The 22,373-nt window shown below is 48.0% G+C and overlaps 1 protein-coding gene across 2 annotated transcripts in view; it reads right to left on the bottom strand.

The window, feature by feature from the left end:
- Window positions 1-22,373, bottom strand: part of TRAPPC11 (trafficking protein particle complex subunit 11) — a 607,699-nt gene that overhangs the window by 25,786 nt on the left and 559,540 nt on the right. The gene's annotated exons all lie outside the window — the stretch shown is intronic.

The raw sequence follows: 22,373 nt of genomic DNA, 5'->3' as shown, positions 1-22,373 counted from the left end.
AAGATCAGTGAAAATAGAATTCAAAATCTTTGTTTTAATGATGACTTAAGAGCCATGAAATTCAGTCTGGTTGTTTAGGAAAAATCTAGCAGAAGGATTATTCCACTTAAAACAAATACCTCATATTTCTAACAAAAGAGATCAGCAGCACCTAACCTGAGAAGAACAATTGTTGCTGTGAATATGCAATAGAGAGCTGTCAATCTAAATGTAATCAATCGCTGAATCATCTTGCTTCAAAATTAAATAAAATGACAGCAGCGAAGAATATTCACAAAACCCAGTCACAAACTGAAGACGCAATTCTGCGGTCTATTAATTATACCTCACAGATAACTCTTAGAAAGTGGTCCCGATCTCAGCTATTAGATGATTATGTACATCAATCTTTAATCACAAGTACTAAACCATACAGAGCTGATCAGGATGTTATTTCTGTCAGACTGCATAAAGCTACTTTTGAAAATATATACTCATGTAAAGGATTTTATGACTAGGCTGGTTTAAAAACTGGGTTATTTGTCGAGATTTCTGATGCGTGCAGTTTTTAATAAACTGACCCAATTATTATTAATGCTACCAATCTATAATATGTGAGTTTCACATTGGAATGGTATTGACAGCTGTTCTGGTCGACCTGCATTTGTGTGCTGCCCAAGATACCCCTGCAAAAAGAACAATTGATGAACTGGAAACAAGCATCCTAGGACCGGATTAGGGCAGGATAGCTTGACTCCAGTGGCATGGAGAGCATGGGACCCACGTCTTGGCATACCCGTCCCACTCAGGGTGACAAATGCAAAAAGAACAATTGATGGACAGAATGCAGAACAATGTCATACATCAACCCAGTACAGTGATCTGGGCCTAAATCCATCGTTTTTTTTTGCTCACTATGCCATTCCAGTTTGGATACCCCTGCTGTTGCTTTGATTCTTCTACATCTTTCAGCTGCATTGGACACCAGACACCACTAAACCCTACCAATCTCCCTGGAAGAGTTCAGTATTGATGGCATGGTGTTAAAATGGTTTTATAGTGTTTCGACAAAAAGGCCGTTTTGGGTCACAATGGGTTCAACGCTTTCTAATAATAAAGAATTCACTTGTGGGCTACCCCAGGAATCTGTTTTATCCATGATACTTTTTAACGTACACATGCTTCCACTGGCTTACTTAATTACATCATTTGGATTGAACCTGTTCCTGTACTCATCACTGATGGAGATTTGCATTTGTGAGCAGAGAACATTTTAAATGGTCTACAAAGAGCCGACCTGTGAACGGCGAAACAATTTAGTTTAAACTAAACAGAGCGATAACTGATATTTTGGCTCCAAATTGCACTTTCCCTGTCTGGGGCCTTTCTTTTGGGCCTTCTTCATTTGATGAAAAGCCGCAAGTCCAAACTGTGAAAAAACCCGAAGTTGGATAATTTCTTACAAATCTTGCTCTGAATGCTCAGATAGACTTGGTGGTCCAAAAGTGTATTTTCACCCACGCATATTAAAGTGAATCATTGATTTCTTCACACAACCACGGAGGATTCAGATCCTGAAAAGCTTGTTTCTGCAAGGTTAGACTATTGCAACAATTTATTTGGCTCTCCTGCCAAATCACTAAAAAGCTTCAAGTTGTGCAAACATTTGGCAGCCATATTCGTTTAAATCTACAAATGAAAATGTCCATTCCTACAGCACTGCACAGGTTGCAAGTAAAACAAATCCCTCTGGAGCATAACGTACTGCATGATAACCACCCAAACCCATTATCGCAGAGATTTTCTTTCTATAAACCTAAGAGCTACTTTGGATCTGAAAGAGCCTGCTTAGTAGTATTCTCCAAATGTTGTCAGTGTACTTTGGGCTGGACAGCGTTTTCAGCTACGAGATGAATCCTCTTTACTGCGGTTAAAAAGAAACCTGAACACTTGCCTCTTTTCTACCGATTATCAAGTAGTTCTTTAAAAAGTGTAGGTGGCCTGCTTCTTAACCTTTTGGGTTCAGCGCCAAGATACCTCTGGGTGATTGCAGAGCTATATAAATGATAAAAATAAAATGAATATATAAAAAAATAACTAACAAACTAAATTGAGATACCACATAGCCAGGCTAGCAGGGGATAAAACCCACTGCGTCACTGCAGTTCCATTTTCTGTCAGGTGGGGCAGTAGAGAATACATTAGATTTACCTTGCTGGCTGTTACCTGAACCACAGAGCGCTCTGTTGTGGGCGGTGTGTCAAAAAGGTCAGGGCCCCAGCAGCAGACATTTGCCTCACAATGGGGCAACATAGTGGTGACACCAGTGTTTCGAAAGTGCTGATGTCAAAGTCCTCGACTAGGTTTTGTCGAATGGCAGCAAGGGCTCCAAAGTGGGAAGGCCAGGTTGCAATATTTTTGTATGCACATTTTTTGGTCTCCTCAGTAGGTAACCCTAGTTCTAGCACCTCCGCAGCACTGCTATCAACCACTGAAAAGCGCTTTCTTTAACCGGGGCCACAATTGGGCACCCAATTAAGATTGAGGGAATCTAGCAAGGCCAAAAGCTTCCAGGAGGTTCCATGGCAGATCAAAATCAGTATAGTGAGGAAGTAACAAGCTCTCCTCCTCCTCATCATCATCATTATCATCAACGATGTCATGGAGCATTCTGAAGGCTTTGAATTGCATCGGAATTGGAATTAAAAGCAAAACTAGCATCAGGTTTCAATCTGAAAATGATGCCTCTGGAGCGGGGCCAGAGCCGAACCAGAGTGGCCTCTGGCAAAACAGTGGACGTGTGGCCTACAGTCAACAGGGGGCCAGGCAGAGGCCCAATGGTGTCCGTTGACATCAGGTCAAGCTCTGAGAAGGCATCAGAGGCAAACGTCATGATGGTCCGTAACGAAAGAATAAGTTATGTACCTTCAGTAGCACTTTTTTTGGGTGGATAAAATACCTACCTACAAATTCCTCATCTTGTGAATATCCCATGCATCGGCTTACACAGGAAATGTTTGGATTGCTCTTACAAGCAAGTAGGGAGCACCTATTTCAACAGGGTTCTGCATACTGCACCGCGTGACTTCACTGGAGTCATAAAGCACCCCCACTGTCATACAGACATCAGTTTCTATCCTTTTTTGCCGTGCCTTTGAGGAAAACGGATGACACGAACATAAAAAAAAAATAGGTGCAGTTTTCATAAATATAAGATATAAATTAATAAATGAGCAGGGTGGAGGGTGGAGGGTCAGTCAGTGAGGAATAAGTAGGTAGATAATGTATTCACCAGAAAAAGTGTTACAAAAGGTAAGTTACTTGTTCTTCTGATGGATACATCTGCCTGCAGATTCCTCACCTTTTGGATAGATTCCTCAAGCAGTTCCAAACCCGAGGTAGGTGCATGTCTGTCTATGTTTAACCACAATGAGTATGGGGCATCAAAAGGGAATGCAGAAGAACATTATATTCCGTATTAAATATCCCTTGGTGAAAGACCAGATCCAGTAGTTTTGTATAAGAATACTCTCCCTATACTGGTACCACCAAGATGGACTCAAACTCATGAATATGAGGGAGTTCTTGATAAATTATAATTCCTGGATAATTGCAGGGATCCAGAGAAAAATACCTTAGGGTAACCCAATAGGATATGTCTTTATGCACAAGTTACTACTTGTGTAACAATATCTCTGTAAGAGACATTAGTGATAGATTCCTTACCTTAGAATATCCCCAGGCGTCAGACTGGATCCAGAAAGTTTTCATCAGCAGTACCCCTGCGCGTCTGTAGGTGGCGTTGTCTGGCTCCGCATCCGTTGTAAGTGCCGAGATAACATCACGGACGTTAGTTCTGTACACGACTTTCGGCGCCAGGAACGCAGATCCATGCAAGAAACTGACCACTGGTGCCATAAAACTAGGGCCCTGAAAGGGATGAACTTAACCCTAGAAATCAGTTCGCAGAACGGGAAGGATGGATGGGTCGGTAAGGAATCTATCACTAACTAAGGTCTCTTACAGATATATTGTTACACAAGTAGTAACTTGTGCATCTGAAAGAGACACTTTAGTTATAGATTCCTTTCCTTAGAATAGATACCCCAGCAATACCAACCCCCGCTGGTGGGTCTGCGAACAAAATTACACCAGAAAGTCACGGAGAACAGAACAGCCAAAGAAGCCGTCTCTCCGGACTTGACTGTCAAGGCAGTAATGCTTGGTAAGCGTGTGCAGTGAGGCCCACGTAGCGGGCAAGGCAACGCCACGTAGCGGGCAAGGGAACGCCGCGTCCCAAGGCAGTAGTGCCTGTCGTTGCACTGGTAGAATGGGCACGCAGTCCTACAGGAGGCTCCTTCTCAGCCAACGAGTAACATGCTTTGATGCACAGAACGACCCACCAAGAGATGGTCCGTTTGTGCACTGGCCAACCTTTTTTGGCGCCCAAGTAGCCAACAAAAAGTTGGTCATCCACCCAGAACTGTTGTGTGTGCTTCAGATAGAACGAGAGCGCACGTTTTGGGTCCAGACGGTGGAGCCTCTCTGCCCACCTTTTTTCCGCCTCTGCATCCTTTAAAAGAGGAAAAGTGATGGTCTGCCCGATGTGGAAGGGCGTGACAACTTTTGTCAAGAAAGAAGGACGGGATTTATCCTGTCATTTATCCTGTTCCTCATTGACGTTTCCGTGAAGGCGACCCGCGAGTGAGGCGAAATTCGTTTTCAGATCCTGAATCGGACCCCGGGAACCGGTGTTATGGAGCTTCGAAGATTGAGGCCTACGTCTACGTGAAGCCCGGCTGTGGAATTGGCATGGTGCCCGAGCAGTAGTTGAATAACATCGGCCTGCGGAGGCTGGGACGTCCGGTCTGGTTACTTTCACTTTCGATCTTGTTCCAGGGTAGACCTGTGACTGGTGAAGAGCCCACCCCAGTCCCCGAGTATTGCCGCCTTGTGTCGCGCACGAGTGTTACTCTTCATCGCCGTGCTGATCTGTGAGACCATCCGGCCTGTGCCCTCCAGCTGCGATTCCTTCAGCCTGAAGTGGGACGAGGACCACCATCTTCCTACATTGTCTCATCGACCCAGATCCGACTTTCGCCCGCAATGACCGGGAAACCGGAGGGTGCCACGCAGAAACTTAAGACCACTCGGCGAGGTGGCTATATCCAGATTAATAGCATGGATCGCTATGCCCAGGTTAAGGGTTCCCCCGATGGATCGGGTAGGTCGCAGGACGACTTGAAAGGCCCACCGACTCCGGCGGCTGAGCTGACATTACAGGATGTAATGGCTGCGATCGAGGGGATCAAGTCCACATTGGGACAACAAATAGCGACTCTCGACCATAAACTTGATACTGTGGTGATCGACGTCAATTTAATCCGTACAGACTTGGCGAAGACTAATGAAAAAGTCAAGTCTCTGGATCTTAAGACTTCCAGTCTGACGGGTGATGTCGCTGTTCTACAGACTGAAGTCGGGCGCTTGAGAACTGCCAGTGATACCCTTGCACGTCGTCTGGAGGATTATGAAGGAAGGGCCAGGCGGAACAATGTTCGTATTATTGGGGTTCCGGAGAAAGCCACAGAACCATCGGTGGACCTATTTGTGGAGGATCTCATTGTCAACCACCTTGCACCTAAGGGACTGAGTAAGTTTTTTATGGTTGAACGAGCCCACAGGGTTCCGGGCGGAAGGCCGAAACTGGGTGCGCCACCGAGGCCTATCATTGCGAGAATTTTCAATTTTCGTGATAGAGACGCTATCCTGCAGGCCTCCCGGATGAATGGTCCCACAAAGTTCGAGAATACTACTATCAGTTTCTACCCGGACTTCACTCAATCGGTCCAGAAGCAACGACTTGGATTTCTGGGAGTGAAGAGGCGATTGCGCGACATGGGTCTCAAATACGCCATGCTTTTCCCATCCAAACTACGAATCGAACATGCAGAGCAGACTTATTTTTTCGATACTCCGGAAGTGGTATCTGACTGGTTGGACGCTCTGCCGAAGCAGTATCTACCGGAGGAGCAGTCTGGCGGGGCAGAAGGTGGACCTACGGAACAGGAATAAACTCCGGTTGCTTGGTACTCAGGGGTCTGTTGTTGGCCTCAAACTGTGGTTCGATAATCCTGACAATTGATCAATGGGACATCGGGGGGGTTATGGGGCCATTGGTGGGTCCTTTTCCTCCTCTGAGTTTTCTTTTTGTAGCTTAGATAGATGTGGGGGCGACAGGCACACTGCAAGTTGGGGTGGCTTTTTAGTCTTGAGCAGGGGTGCAGGGTGGAGGGTTTTGTAACGGGATGTTGGTGGGATGGGCCGGGGGTTCTGTTGGGGTGTGTATTTGTTTTTTTGCAAGGCTATGTATCCTTAGATTGTTTGATTGAAGTACCGGGTTCTGTTAGGGGTTGGATCCCCTTTCTCTTTATGGATGGGGGGTAGAGGGCAGAAATTGATAAGTTGGAATGTGAATGGGCTCGGGGATAGGATAAAACTTGGGGTGGTGTTACAACTGTTGAAGCGTTTCTCCCCTGATGTAGTCCTTCTTCAAGAGACGCACTTGATTGGTAATACTTGTCATGCTCTTAACAGGAGGGGGTATCGTTTGATCGCCCACTCTGGGTTTTCCTCTGGTTCCAGGGGGGTCGGTGTCCTCAATAAAAACTCTCTCCTGTTTGAGATTGACTCCACAGTCATAGATGATCGGGGGCGCTATGTCGCTCTTACGGGTATGTGGGAGGGCCGGACTCTTTCCCTGGTTTCCATATATGTCCCCCCTGGCTTGCAGTCCACCACCTTTGCAGACTTGGGGAGAGTTATTCTCGCTCTCCCTAAGGGGTCTTTGATTTTAGGAGGTGATTTTAACGCAGTAGTTTCCGGTCTGGAGGATCGGCACCCTCCCAGGGACCTGAGGGGAGCACAGAACTGGCTTCATGATTTCCTTAAAACTCTGGGACTGGTGGACTGTTGGAGGTTGTTGCACCCCACTCAGAAGCAGTATATGTTCCTATCGGGCGCTCACGGTAGTCTCTCTAGGATTGACTATGTTTTGGTGCCGTCTGCACAGGCCCTCACTATCGCTGAGGCCAGGCATTTGGCTCGGGGAATTTCGGACCACTCCCCACTGTGGCTTAGGGTAGAGTTGGACTCGGGGACCAAGGGACGGGTCGCCCCGATTAACCCTTGGTATCTCCGTAACCCTAAAACTCGTGTCGCCCTGATAAAAGCTCTCGACCTGTATTTTTTGGAAAACGAGGGTTCAGTTTCGTCTGCCGTATCGCTTTGGGAGGCTTTCAAGACCATCCTCAGGGGTCAGGCCCTATCGTTGATAGCGGATGTTAAGAAACGACGTGATGAGGAGGTGGTTAGGATTGAGACGGAGATTGCGGACTTGGAGCTTGACCTGGAGCTGGGGGTCACCCGTACTGCGACGCATGTTCTAAGGCTCAAACAACTTGAATACAGGGCATTGGTTACAGACGCGGCTAAGGTCATGAGTAGGGAGCAGCAGGGACGTTTGTATGATGTGGGTGATAAGGCTGGTAAATTGATTGCGTGGCTGGATAAGAAAGATAGAGCTAGTCAGGTGGTGCCTGTGGTCGAGCTGGCTAGTGGCGCTCGGGTCTCAGATCCTAAGGAGATTGCTCAGGGTTTCGCGAAGCACTTCCAAACAGTGTACTCCTCCATGTCGGACAGGCCAGAGGAGGACTCACATCTATTGTTGCGAGATATTGCTTTACCACGTCTCTGATATCGACAGGGAACATATGGACGCGGCAATAACGGCTGACGAGGTAGCAATTGCGATCCGTTCCCTGCGTTCGGGGAAAGCGATGGGTCCCAATGGCTTGCCTATTGAACTATATAAGTTACGGCCGGACAAGATGGCGCCGTATCTACGAGACATGTTTTTGGAATCTCGGGAGTGTGGTTCTCTCCCCCGTGATCAGCGTCTAGCGACTATTGTGGTGATTCACAAGAAGGGGAAACCGCGAGATCGATGTTCGAGATTCTTGTGAAAGTGTTGGCTAACCGATTGATCACTGTTATTAGTGAGTTGATACATCCGGATCAATCCGGTTTCATCCCACACAGGAACACTGCCCTTAATCTTCGGCGTGTGAACGGGTTTCTCGCGAGAGCCGCGACGTTGCGTGAGCCGGCCATCTTGGCGTCGCTGGATGCCACGATGGCTTTCGATACTGTGGAATGGCCTTATTTATGGGCCGCTTTGGCTAAATTTGGGTTCGGTCCCGGCTTTATCGGTTGGGTGAGACTCCTCTACGAGGACCCCCTCGCACAAATGGTCGTTAACGGCCGAGTCACTGCTCCGTTTAGTCTTGGGAGAGGAACCAGTCAGGGGTGTCTTTTATCGCCCCTCCCGTCCGCCCTGGCGCTTGAGCCCCTCGCGGCTTGGATTCGATGGGAGCCCTCGATGAAGGGTATTCGGTGGTCCTCGGAGTTTGAAGATCGCATCTCGCTTTATGCGGATGATATCTTATTGTACTTGACGTCGCCCCGGAAATCACTGATGGTTTTGTGCGATGTCCTGACTTCATTTGGTAGGAATTCTGGCCTCATTATCAACTGGTCAAAATCCTATTTGTATGTCCTTTCCGGCAACGTTCCTCTTCTTCCGAAAAACTGTCCCATCCAGATCGCACAAACGGGGTTTAAATACCTTGGTATTTATATAACATTGGACCCCGCAATTCGATATGAGCAAAATCTCCTCCCACCGCTGTCTAGATTGAAGCAGGATGTCGCGGGTTGGCGCAAGCTTCCGCTGTCCCCGCTTGGCCGTGCGGCCCTCTTTAAAATGATGTCGCTGCCTCGTTTTCTTTATGCTCTCCAAAATACTCTTGATGTAGTACCGGCTAGCTATTTCCGGGCAATTGAAGATCTTCAGAGGAAGTTGGTATGGGACGGGAGACCTGGTATTGCGCTAGCTAAATTAACACTCCCGTGGTACGACGGAGGTATCGCTCTCCCTGATATAAAACGTTACTATTGGGCATCTCAATTGAGCGCTATAAACCATAGCATATATGGTCCCGAATTGAATCCCGCCTTTGCCATGGATAGATGGATGTTACCTGGGGGTGATTACTATAGAGTGCTGTACTCTCACTCGGTGATTAAGGATTTGTCGGGACCCAACAGGACAGCGGTACTCCTGTGGCAGGACTCGAATAGTTCCATGGGGTGGAAAGACCGCTTGACTCGAGCAACCCCGCTTTTTGATTCTGATAAACTCGGTAAACTGTGGAATACCAAAGGGTTCGACAAATGGGACCTTATTGGTATTAGTAGGGTGGGAGACCTCTGGGTTAAGGGTCAGGTTAAATCGTTCGAATCATTACAGAAAGAGTCGAGTTAGGTGCATCGGAATACTTCCGGTATCTCCAGGTTCGTCACGCGCTACGATCTGTTTTCCCGAAGGGGGAGGTGGTCCCCGAATCGTCCCCGCTCGAAGATAGATTGCTGGACGGTCATGTGCCGGACAGCACAATCTCCCTAGTCTACAAGAAATTAATAAATGACAGATCAGGCCTCTTATCACATCTTCGTGACTTGTGGACCCGTGACGGCCTAGAGCTGGATGACGAGGACTAGCAATCAGCAATCTCCTCTCCGAAGGAGGTCGCAATTCCAGCTCGACTCGGACTTGTTCAACTAACGATCCTTCATAGGATATAAGTCACGCATGGGCTTTTCCGAGGAGGGGTTGTGTAAGCGAGGATGTGGGCAGGTAGGGACATTTCTCCATATTATTTGGGAGTGTCGAGAGGTGGCTACCTTCTGGAGTGGGGTACATGATATAATGAAGGATGTTACAGGTATTGCCCTTTTGCCGGAGGCCAGACGATGTTTACTGAATGTCTGGGAGCCCACAGATTACAATGCAGCCCAGACTCAGTGGGCGGCCCTGGGGAACATGATTGCCAAGCGAGACATTGCTCAATTGTGGGGCTCCCAAAGGCCACCTACAGTAGAAGTGTGGAAAGAGAACATGGACTGGTGCATGTTTAGAGAAAAAACAGTATATTTGGCCCGGGGTCGTCCCCGGAAGTGGTGTAGAGTGTGGGGTCCTTGGAATAGCTACCGTGGAGATATATGTACACGCCTATAGTAGACAACCTTGACCCATCGCTTTCCCCCTGACCCCACATTCTGATTATTCTATTGTATGAACATCTCCTTTACCCTTTCCCTCCCCCCTTCCCTTCCTTAACATCACTGTCGATTTCATTGTATTGTTTTTCTTTTCCTTCCCCGTCTGGAACTGGTGCTTCGTGTAATGTAATCCTTGCCTTGCTGTTTGTATATTTTTCTAATAAAATTTAATACAAAAAAAAAAGAATCAAGGACGGGGTCCTTAAAACCACCTTGTCCGGATGAACAGAAAGGAAAGGAGGTTTAGAAGAAAGAGCCTGGAGCTCACTCATTCTTCTGGCAGAGGAGATAGCTACCAGGAAAGCCGTCTTTAGAGCGAGAAGAAGTAAAGGACAGTTATCAAGGGGCTCAAAAGGAGCGCACATCAGATTGGTCAAGACAAAATTTAAGTCCCATTGAGGCATTATGAAAGGCACGGGAGAAAACGTGTGTGTAATGCCTTTCAGGAAATGGTTAACAACTGGGGACTTAAAGAGAGACGGCTGATCTGGAAGCCTTAGAAAGGCGGAGATGGCTGAAAGATAACCTGTGACAGTGCCCAGAGCAGAGCCCTGCTGGGCCAAGGACAGTAGGAACAGAAGGACCTCAGAAAGAGGGACAGAAAGGGGATCCACAGACTTAGCTGTGTACCACGTCACAAACTTGTTCCACCTGCAGGCGTATACCATTTCAGTGGAGGGACGCCTTGCTTCCAGAATGACATCACAGACTTCGGGAGGAAGATCGAAAGCTGTCAACTGTTGCCGCTCAATCTCCAAGCATGGAGGTGGAGGCTGGACAGGTTCGGGTGGAGGACCGTCCCCTGCTGCTGCGACAGAAGATCCTCCCGAAGAGGCAGTCGGATCGGGGGATCGATCGCCATGTTGAGTAGCTCGGGATACCAGTATCTTCGTGCCCAATCCGGAACCACAAGGATAACTTGGGCCCGGTCGCGCCAAATCTTCGTCAGCACTCTGGGCAGAAGTGGTATAGGCGAAAAGGCGTGCAACAGACCACATGTCCACTCGCGACGAAAAGCGTTGCCGAGCGAGTGCCGCCTTGGAAATTCCAACGCGCAGAACTTATGACATTGCGCGTTCTCTTCGGTGGCGAATAGATCTAACTAAGGCTCTCCCCACTGCAGAAAGAGACCTTGCGCCACGTCTGAGTTCAGACGCCATTCGTGATCCATCATGCACCGGCGCCTGAGTTCGTCCACCCTAGCATTCAGAGAACCTGCCAGGTGTTGAACGACCAGGGAAATGCCATTGACCCAATCGCGATTCGTGAGCCACCACTGCAATTGTAGTGCAGTGCCCTCTGAGATCTGGATGTGATCGGCCAGGTTGCCCTGTGGCTGTGCCCACTGAAACTTCAGGTCCCACTGCGGTGCCCGTATATGCCATCTGGCATGATCCACTAGCAGGATGCAGGAGGCCATCAGGCCCAGTAGCCGGAGGAGCGTCACCCTGACCGAAACCCGGGATAGAGGCTGAAAGATCGGAATTATAGCCTGAATATCCCGGACTCGCTGCTCGAGAGCATAAACCCGAAACTGCGCCGAGTACAGAACCGCTCCGATGAAGAGGAGCTTCTAAGACGGAATCAGGTGCGACTTCGGCACGTTGATGGAGAACCCCAGCAAATGCAGAAGGTCGGCCATAATCTGGAGGTGGCAAGCGACTGCCTGGGCTGAACCCACCTTCAACAACCAGTCATCGCGATAGGGGAAGACTGGAACTCCTGATCTGCACAGATGAGCTGCGACCACCGCTATCACTTTCGTGAACACCCGAGGGGCGCTAGTAAGGCCAAAGGGGAGCACAGTAAACTGAAAGTGCTTGTGGCCTACCTTGAACAGCAGGTAACGCCGGCATGATGGGGATGTGGTCACCCAACCGGATGTGGAAATATGCGTCCTGCAAGTTTAACGCTACCATCCAGTCTCCAGGGTCGAGGGCAGACAAGACCTGAGCTAACGTCAACATCTTGAACTTCTTCTTCTGGAGGAAGCGGTTGACGTTCCTGAGGTCCAAGATAGGACGCAGGCCCTTGTCCTTCATGGGGATCAGAAAGTAGTGAGAATAACAACCTCGACCCAATTCTGGCCCAAGAACGCGCTTGATGGCCCCCTTGGCCAAGAGGGCCATGACTTCCTGCTGAAGAAGCGCAAAACGGTCCCTCGACATGCGGTGCTACTGAGGTGGCATGGCTGGAGGGGTAGTCTCGAAGGGGAGGGAGTAGTCCCTCCGGACAATTTGCAGCACCCACTTGTCCGAGGTGATGTTGCGTCAGTGAGGGAGATGATGGTGAATTCTGCCGCCCACTTGCGTTTAATGGCCCTGAAAGTACAGACTAGCAAGGCTTTGCAGTGGATGCTGCGGGGGTGGAGATGGACTGACCTGCCCGCTGGCCCCCAGAACCGCCTAGGCGGTTCCCACCTCCACGGCCACGCTGAGGATGTTGCTGCGCAGGCCTGCGGCTCTGGAACGAACATGTTGGCGCACCCCTTCCGTGACCACGAAAGGAGCGAAAAGCAGAAGACGGAAGAGGGCGAGTTGCCGACAGGCCCAAGGACTTGGCCCTAGCCGTGAGTCCTTAAAGCGCTCCTGCCCACTATCTGCTTTATTGCCAAAGAGGCAAATGCCATCAAAGGGCATGTCCATCAAGAGTGTTCTGGACATCCCCTGAGAAGCCAGTCGTCCTCAGCCAGGCGTGGCGCCGAAGCGCCACAGTCCTGGAAATCGCCCTGCCCAGCGAGTTGGCGGTATCAAGCCCACAACAAATGGTGAACTTAGCTGCGGGATTCCCTATCCGGAGGTACGGAAGGGAACGCACTCTGAGAAGCAGAGGCTTGGACAACCAAGCTCTGGGGAATGGTGTGTTAGGAGAGCAAGCGGGGGTCGCCTGGAGCGGGCGATGGCGTCGGGCCACGTTCCTGTCCATAGGAGCCCCTGTGTTGGGCCTGGACCAAGTGCCCAAAAGAACGTCCGAAAGTGCATAGTTAAAAGGCAGGAAGCGCTCCGAAAAGGTTGCCGCCCGCTGAAGCACTTCTGTCAGGAGGTTAGTCCTGACGGCCACTGTAGGGAGTGCGAGGTGGAGGACCTCGGCCGCCCTACGCAACACCACTGCGTAACTGGCTCCCTCCTCCGTAGCCACGGTAGGAGGAGACAGCATGCCAAGGTCAGGTGAGATGTAAAGACCACTGGCATCCCCCAAATCCTCTGCCCAGTAATAATTACACTGTTGTGTGAGAGGGACCTCAAACCCCTACCAGTCCTCCCCTTCCTCCGAAGTCTGTGAAACAGGCTGAAAATAAGGAGGACGGACATAGGGGTAAAAAGGCCCCAACGGCATCGGAATCGGCGTCGATGCGGCGCCGTGTCCGGTTCAGGGCTGAAACTGGGGCCGACGTCGACGGTGGCACCGGACGACATCGTTGGTGGTGCTGGCGGAGGGGTCGACACCGGTGGAGATGTTATGAGGTCAACTGGTGTCGCACCGGGGCCGAAGGCGGCGCCGGAGCCATCGGCGATGGAAGGGCAGGACCCCCAGTTGGGCCCGTAGGCGCACCGGCAGGCCAGATGGCTCAAAAAGTCGGGCCATGGCAGCAAAAAACTCTTGCACTTGAGCAGGCATCGCCGACGGACCCGGAAAGGGCAGGTAGAGCGGCGGCGACGTCGCAGGCTCCGCCTGAGCCGCGGGGGTTGCACCACCCACACCCTCAGCCACGTCTCACGACGGGCGAGGGGAAGTCGAAGAGCGACAGCGCTTCTTCGACTTTTTCTTGGAATGCTTCGACTTACATGACCCGAGTGCGGAGACTTAGATCCAGAGGAATGATGGTGACGGCGCCACGACCGGTCCCCCGACCTCCCACGGGACCGGGACCTTGAGCAGCGGGGAGCCGAATGCCGGACTTCCAGCAACTTTCGGGACCGCTCCCGCAAAGTCTTCGGCGCCATGGCCAGGCAGTCGGGGCAAGAATTGGAGTCGTGGTCGAGCCCTAGACAATAGAGATAGATGCGGTGTGGGTCCGTCACTGACATCATGCAGTGACAGTCCCCACAGTTCTTAAAGCAGGGCATCCCTACAACACCAGGAGTCGATTGACTCAAAAGAATTGAGACAAAAGGCCTCGAAAAACTTCAGTCAAAAAGTGACTGGGGGTACTTGTTCTTCCCGGATCTGCACTTGCTGGCAAGGAAAAAGAAAGAACCTACGTCAGGGCGCGTCTAAGTAGCTCCAGCGATGTCATCTCGGCGACAACGACGCACGTGGAGCCGCACGACAACGCCTATCAACGCGCAGGGGTACTGCTGACGAAAACTTTCCGGATCCAGTCTGACGCCTTGGGGGTAATTCTAAGGTAAGGAATCTATCACTACGTGTTTCTTTCAGATATAGAACATTATATATATGCATTCCTTCATAACAAATTGTAAAATAGGTATAAGAATTTACACAACATTTTGCAAATGAGCAGGCCTCTTACACACACACGTCCACTCTTCCTTTTAGACAACAAAAAAATCCCTTTTATCTTCAATTGTACTTGCACTCTATCTTTCGCAAATGGCCTATCTAACAACTCTCTGGTGGTTTTACCGGAGTCCACAAAAGAAGCTTTCTTCCATAACGCAACCCTAACAAGGTTCCAAATGTGATGATCCTCTGTCTTCACAGCATTACGAAAGAGCTTGGTAACTCTTATAGGCTGATTAAACTTATCTAACAAACCAACCTTCCTTTTTTTATTTTCACCCAATCCAACCTTAGAGCTCTTTACAGCCATCCTTGTATCAAAACGTTTCTTCCATTTACAAAAAACACTTTTCTCCTTCAGTACCCATTTCTCCCATTCCTGTTTATTTCTGTCATCGTTAATAATGCATTTAGCACCTTTCTCTTTAAACTTGTTCACCCATGCCTGACTTGCCATGCTGTTAGGAATCTCTTTTTCAACAATAAGAAAGCAGTGACACTCATTGGTGAGTGAGGAGTCAGACGGTACATGCAAACCTTCCTTTTCACCTCTTCCATCCAATTTAGACCATTAGCTAAAGCTTTGACTACTTTGTTAAAGAACTCAATCATACCAATTGCTTCTGGGTGATATAGAGCTGCCTTCCTATGTTGAATGCCTCTTTCTAACAAAAACTCTTCCATAACATTCAAGGTCAGTTGGACCCCATTGCCAGTCAGTGAGGAAACTGGAAACCCTTCTCTTTCAAATAACTCTTCCAAAAACAAGATGACATCACAAGCCTCCACAGAATTTACAACTTTCACTTCAGGCCACCTTGAGTACATGTGGATTAATGTTATTACACATTTGTCGCTACCTGACGCCTTAATGGGTCTTACACTATCAAGTAGACCAATAGTCAAATCTCGAATGATCATGGGTTGCATTCTACATTTCAGAATCTTATCACATTTTCCACACTCAAAACAATCAAGAACAACCCTCTCAATCAAAATGTCCATTACTATTAAAATGCCAGAAGTGGTCCGAACCCGGGGGAGATTGTCAGTCATATACGACAATGGCTAAAAGAATTTCTTGTTATAAATCGGAATTCAACAAATAGCTCTATTATGTGGGGCGCGTTAAAGGCCGCACTTAGAGGGGACATTTTGAGCTTTGGACTGTATGCTCAAAAACAGCAGAGGCAGCTTATCCAGGGATTGTATGACAACCTTAAATAAGCAGAATATGTGTTAATACAAACTCTAAGAGAGAAGTTAGATAGCTCTCAGGCACAAACCGAGATAGCACGATGCAAGGCGAAGATAAACGAGAAATGGGCTAATGATAATGCTAGTAAATACCAAACATTTAGAAGAGAGTGCTAAGAGTACGAAGAGATGACAGGCAAGTGCCTGGCTAAGAAAATCAGGAGTAGAGAGATAAAAGATATTATTACTGCAATTAAAGACTCTAACGGAAAAACGGTAGAAACATCGGCAGAGATCCTTGAAGTTTTTCTAGCTTTTTATGAGGGATTATATACAGAAGAGCATACAAGTCAAGATATATCTACATAATTTTACAAGAACCCTCATAGGAAGATATTAAGGGCGGATGACAGTGCACATTTAGAAAAACCTAGAATGTTGGGATAATGAGAAGAGGCGGTTAGATCACTAGCAACAGGGAAAGCTGCCGGGTCTGATAAGATCCCGCTTGAATTCTATAAGAAATTTTCAACTGAGCTACAAGTAAACATGCTGGCGTTTTTTCGAGAGGCTCAGAAAGGACATGCCCCAGCGTCATGGGACAAAGCGAGCATAGTTATTAAAAAAAAAAAAAAGACAAGTCATCCCTGCTGCCGGGATCGTATCGACCAATTTCGCTCCTAAACTGCGATGGGAAGGTATACGCAAAAATATTGCCAACACGACTTTCTCGAGTGTTAACCCCCATAGTCTCTGTTTGACAGCATGTCTTTATTCCAGGAAGAGGCACGGTCAAACACGTTAGTCGGGTAGTCACCACACTGGATGTCGCCAATGTACTGAAAGCTCCATGGGGTGTGGTGCTACTCGATGCGGAGAAAGTGCTTGACGTGTCTCTTGGGAGTTTCTATGGGCAGAGATGCGATAGCAAGGCTTTGGGTCGGGTTTAATACAAGCTCTACAGACCATGTACCGTTCACCCAACACAAGAATATGTGCACTGGGGCTGGAGTCTAACCCTTTTTTTTTTTAACTGTATTTTAAGTTTTCAGTTACATTACCATTAACAAGCATGTCTTCACGTATATGGTTAAAAAGCACACACAAGTGAGCCAGACATCATAAGTATAACGAAACAGTCTCATAATACATGCCCTGGTGCCTAGTACAGTAATGTCCTGACCCTCATATACGCATACATGTTTAAAAGTGCTACTTTAGTGAGTGGTATAATGGGTGCTGCAGGCCCACTGGCATCATTTAATTTACAGGCCCTGGGTACTGGCTGTACCAAGTACTAGGGACTTACAAGTACATTAAATGTGCCAATTTTACCACATTTGTATAATCCTCCAGTTCTCTCCTCTTGCATATTTTCGATAGTTTCTTCTCAGCTCCAATACAATGCCTCTTGTTCCATCGAGATCGTTTTCGCTAATTTCCACTGTTTCAAGGAACATAGTTTTACTCGTTCTAATTATATCCCTTTCCCCTCACACCCCTCACTTCTCTGGCTATCGGCTGGTTGCCAAACATGATGGTGCCAATGAAGGGACACTATGGCTAGGAAAGTTAGTCTAATTTCTGGATATGCTTCACTCAGACTGGACTTATAAAGCATTGCGGTTTCGGGACATAATATTTGTCAAGATTCAAGAGCTCCTCTCCGCCTTATCCGTTTCCACTCTATCCCATAATTTAATTTTAAATTACATTTCAAATGTAAGACATTCTGGCATAAATAAAGGCTACTGCTGCTTAAAAATTAACTTGTTCTCAGAATGGATAGGCCAATCGCAATCTTTCCTTGCAGATGGAACGAGTACTGCAAAACGCTTTAAGTAAATACGAGGTATCGTATTCATTTGCAAAATGGACATCGAGTAATTGCAAGAAAACCAATAATGCCGCAACCTTCAAAGACAAAAGTCTGAGTGACTAGTCGCACTACTGTAATAACAATCTATGGTTTATATTTGACAGAAGTTCCCGAGTGAAAACCCAAATGCACAGTACAACTAAAACATAACTGTACCCTGACCAACCATCTTTGTTTATCATATTATGGTGCGCGCAACAACAAAAAGGATATAGAAAATTATGCGAGTAACAGTCAACACAAATACAATTTCGGCCAATCAAAGCTATAGTACCTATTGAAGTCAAATGGAAAACTACCCAAATGTCATAGAAGTCTATCAACTGTGGCGTTCACTAATTGCTGACAAGTATGCATGTATCCGCTCAATATGACCCTTCACACCACCCTTATAGATTCTCCCCATTGACACCCCATTACTCATCCCACCTCTTCTCACAGTCCTTGCACTTTATCCGCGTGGCCAGCTGCTTGAAGAGGAGGTCAGTCATTGCCAGATCATACTCCCCTTGCTCTGGTACTCTTCGGGGAGCGGCTTTTTGGGTGTTCCCACTTCTGCCCCGCAGGATACCAGGTTCCAAAGGATTTCCTTCTTTTGAGTTTGGCGCTTCCCGCCCACCGTTGCTGAGACTACAGGCAACCGCCCGCAGCGCCGACGTAATGTAAGGACCTTTAACCTCACGCACGAAGGGCGGAACCAGAGACAGCAGGGCAAGGAGCCATCATTGTGCGGGGCACATAGCCTACTTCCTGATCCTAAATTGGTACACTAGTTGCGTGCCGATTTCCCCGATGTACTCTTTTATGAAATAGGTTACATTGTGCTATTTTGGACGCTGTGCAATATAGAGATGAATTACTTAATATTGTACACTCCACTATTTTGCAGTTTTCAACGTACCCAATTGCTAGGCAAGTAAGCACATAATAGAGTCACCGTCTGATGGATCCCAACCTAAATGTACTGTTGCTACTGTGTCGTTCTTATCTACGGACAAAACAAACGAGCAGGCATCCACTTCTGTCATTACAGCTGATCGCAGCAAAAAGACAGAAGTCGATGCCTGCTTGTGTCCCGGGGGGACTGAGTGCTGCGCCTCGCGCTGGCAGCAGGGGGGAGGGAGAGAGAAGGGGGCTTGCGCCTGCTTCCCTTACGGGAACGAGCGCGGACACCATATTTTTGCAATTTAATTACAAACATATGGTGTCAGCGCTCGAGCACGCAAGGGAATAGCCACATGTGCACACGTTGCCATTGAAGGCAATGGAACGCGTGCACTTTTGTGGCTTAAAAAGGGGACCGATGGCATTAGGTCACTCCTATGCAGCGCATGCGCGCTGTGTAGGCGAGACCTAAAAATGGCACACAGCCTCTCCGTCATTGTCAGCGACTCTCTCTGCAGGCTGATTAAGGTGTTGGGGTCCCAGGATGGGTTCATTTCCAATGTAAATGAACTTGTCCTTTATTAAGTAAAATTCTCCAAAGACCTATCCACCAGAGATCCGTTCTGTTCCACTCCAGCTAACTGCTCACTCAAGTTTGAGTATCGACATTCTCAGCTGGAGTGGTTATACCCAGTTCTCATTCAACACTCAAAGTTCTACATAACGTGTACATGGCACAAGTGTGTTGCTGTAGTCCAGCTTGCTTGTGATAAGCGCCTGGGTGACGGTTCTGCAATTCTTGATAGGAAGACCTTTGAAGATCTTCTTGTGCATCTTAAGTGTGTGGAAGCAGGAGACAAAGACTGTGTTCACTTTGCCAGGCATGGTGTGTTAGTTATTGATTACTATTCCAAGGTTCCTCACGTGTGTTGCTGTGAGGGGTGTGAATTTGGTTCGGCAGGCCACTAGATGGAGTTCCAGAGCAAGGTGTCTTTGACGAAGATTAGTACTTCTTTCTAGTCTGTGTTGAGCTTCAGGCAGTTAGTTTTCATCCATTACGACTTCGTTCATTCAGGCAGAGAAATTGGTCTGGGTATTTGGCACTTTGTTGGAGCGGGAGAGTATGAGCTGGGTGTCATCAGCGTAGCATATGATATTCATTTCATGAACGTAGATGATGCTGGCAAGTAGCGTCAAGTAGGCGTTGAAAAGAATGGGACTGAGAGGGGCTCACTGTGGAACTCCACAGATGAGTTTGATGGCATCTGAGATAAAGGGGCCAGACTGACCGACTAAATGAGGACTGTCAGGAAGGAGCAAACTCAGCAAAGTGAGGGTCCATGGATACCGTCTTCGCACACTCGTTGGATAAGGATGGCGTGGGAGACTGTGTTGAAGGCTGTGGAAAAGGCTGCAGTGTAACTTCTCCCCATGAACATCCAGATGTTGTCCGTGGTGGCGATGAGGAAGGTCTTTGAACTGTGGTTGGGCCACAAACTGGATGGAGTGGTGTCAGGGAGGTGGTTGTCATAGAGGTGGTGTCTAGGGGTTTATAATTTTTTCCATGGCACCTGCTGGATAGGGTAGTAGAGAAATTGGCAGCTAACTGGGGAAAGTCTTCGGATCTGCTGAGGGTTTCTTGAGAGTGGGAGAGTAATGTGGCATGTTTCCAGGAGTCCAGGTAGGTGGCTGGGGTGACTAAGTCATTCAGAATCAGGTGAGAGCTGTACTGAAGGGGGCCAGTCCTTTGATGAAGAGGTGGTGAGGGCTGGGGTCCAAGGATGCTCACAAGTGTAAGGACTGCATGGTCGTTGTGGTTTCTTAAGTGGGTGATGGTCACCCTGACCACCTGGCCTACCTTCTGGGGGTTGGTTGAGATGGGCAGGAGGGTTGAGAGCATGAAAGGGTCAGGATGGACCTCAATGTTCTTGTACAAGCTGGTGGCCTTGTTGCTGAAGAATAGGGCCATCTAGATGCAGAGGTCCTAAGTGGGAGTTTCACTGGTGGAGTAGCTGCTGGAGTGGTGAAGCCTTTCACTATGGCAAAGATATCCTTGTTGCTGCTGTTGCTGCTTTAGATGCAGTCAGTGAACGCAGATAGTTTTGGTGGCTCTAATTTGCTGATGGTAGGATCTCAGGGCAGATTTGTAGTTGCTCTTGTCAGTACCGTCTTGACATTATCTCCATCTGTGTTCAAATTGCTTGCAGTGGCTTTTGGTGAGCCTGAGCTCTTGCGTCTTCCAGCTTGCTTGCAGCTTTGTTCTTGTGCCTTTGCGAGGAGCCAGGGAGTCTGCGTAGGTGGTGATCTAGGTGTTGAACTTGGGGACAGATTATGAGAGGTTGTTGATAAGTCGAGGCAGGTAATGTAAGAGTTTTGAAGACCGGAATGCTTCTGAGATCTTTTCCAGTTCAGTCATGATGATTTGGCAATGGAGTTTGAAGTGATGTGGGATCAGTATGCTGAAATTGATGAATGTATGGTCAGACCAGGTGATCAGTGTGGGCTATTCTACTGTGAGGCTGCTGAAATTAAGGTCCAGCAGATGTCCGGTGACATAAGTGAGGCCTTCCACACCCTAGGTGAGTTGAGGTTGGACAGTCGTCAAGAAGGTTGGTTGTGTTGGGATCAGTGAGGACCTTCAAGTGGTAATTGAGGTCACTGAGGAGGGTGAAGGCACTGGAGTGGGAGTGAAAGATCATGAAGGTGACTATGTCCATGATGGTGCTGCCAAAGTTGGCACGTGGTTCAGAAGGTTGGTAGACAAAGGTGCCACTCAGGGTGTAGTGTATAGATGGCAGTGATGAGTTTGAAGGTCAAGTATTCCATGTTGCTGGTGGTGCTCTCTGAGGTGGTGGAGCATTGGATAAATTCTTTGGAGATGATAGCGATTCCGCCTCTGTGTGTCTGTCCTGTGTTATGTTGAGATCTTGTATCCAATAGTTGTGGCAGGGGATGGATTGCTGCAGCGATAATAGGGGTAGACAAGGGAGTCATCTAAGTTGGGTCAGGAAGAGCAGGTCCGGTAAGTATTTGTAGTAGCAGATGGCAAAGTTTGGAAGGATATTTAGAGGGGGGGGTGAGTGTTGAGGAGTATGCAGGACAAGGATGGTTGTGGCACAGTGAGGGCTGGGTGTGTGGTGGTATGTGTAGTCAGGTCTCAGTCTGTCCAGCTTGTTGCAACCTACTCATGTGCACTAAATCCTCTCTCTCAGGAGTCTAGAAGATTCTGAGTTGCACTTGAATGGATGAGAGTTGTAAACACTTAACAGCCACTGTTCCTTGTCATCTATATCATTTGATATGAAAGCACTAGTTTTTCCTTTACTGCTTGTGGGCTTACCATTATATCAAATAATGAAAAAGCAGACAGTCGAGGTTCTAGAAATGAGCCCTATAATTTAAGACCATTCTTCACAAGCCTCAGTTTCAGGAGGGGAGTGTGATGGATCTGGGCACAAAAAGTGTGTTCTTCTTTTGTATTAGCTGGTCTGCCAGGGTCCCGTTTCCACACATCCCTAGGCTTTTTGGTTAGGCCATAACAAGCAAAAGCGTTAAAAGGTCAGATACCCATCCCACACTCAATGGGCCCTGTTCAGCCTAAAACTGTCGTGCATTGGGCAGGTAACTGAATTGCGCAGGGGCATCCCCTCATTTAACTTTACACTACAGATCATATTTGATGTTAACTTTTTTACTGTGTACTTCTGTAACTATTTAGCCATGAGAAAGCTCATGACCTGCAGGCCTGTTTTGAAACATGCCAGGTGTGTTCAGTTCCTGTACTCAC

Source organism: Lissotriton helveticus, chromosome 2_2 (genome assembly GCF_964261635.1).
Source record: "Lissotriton helveticus chromosome 2_2, aLisHel1.1, whole genome shotgun sequence".
Taxonomy (NCBI): Eukaryota; Metazoa; Chordata; class Amphibia; order Caudata; family Salamandridae; genus Lissotriton; species Lissotriton helveticus.
This window is presented reverse-complemented; position numbering and strand designations above follow the sequence as displayed.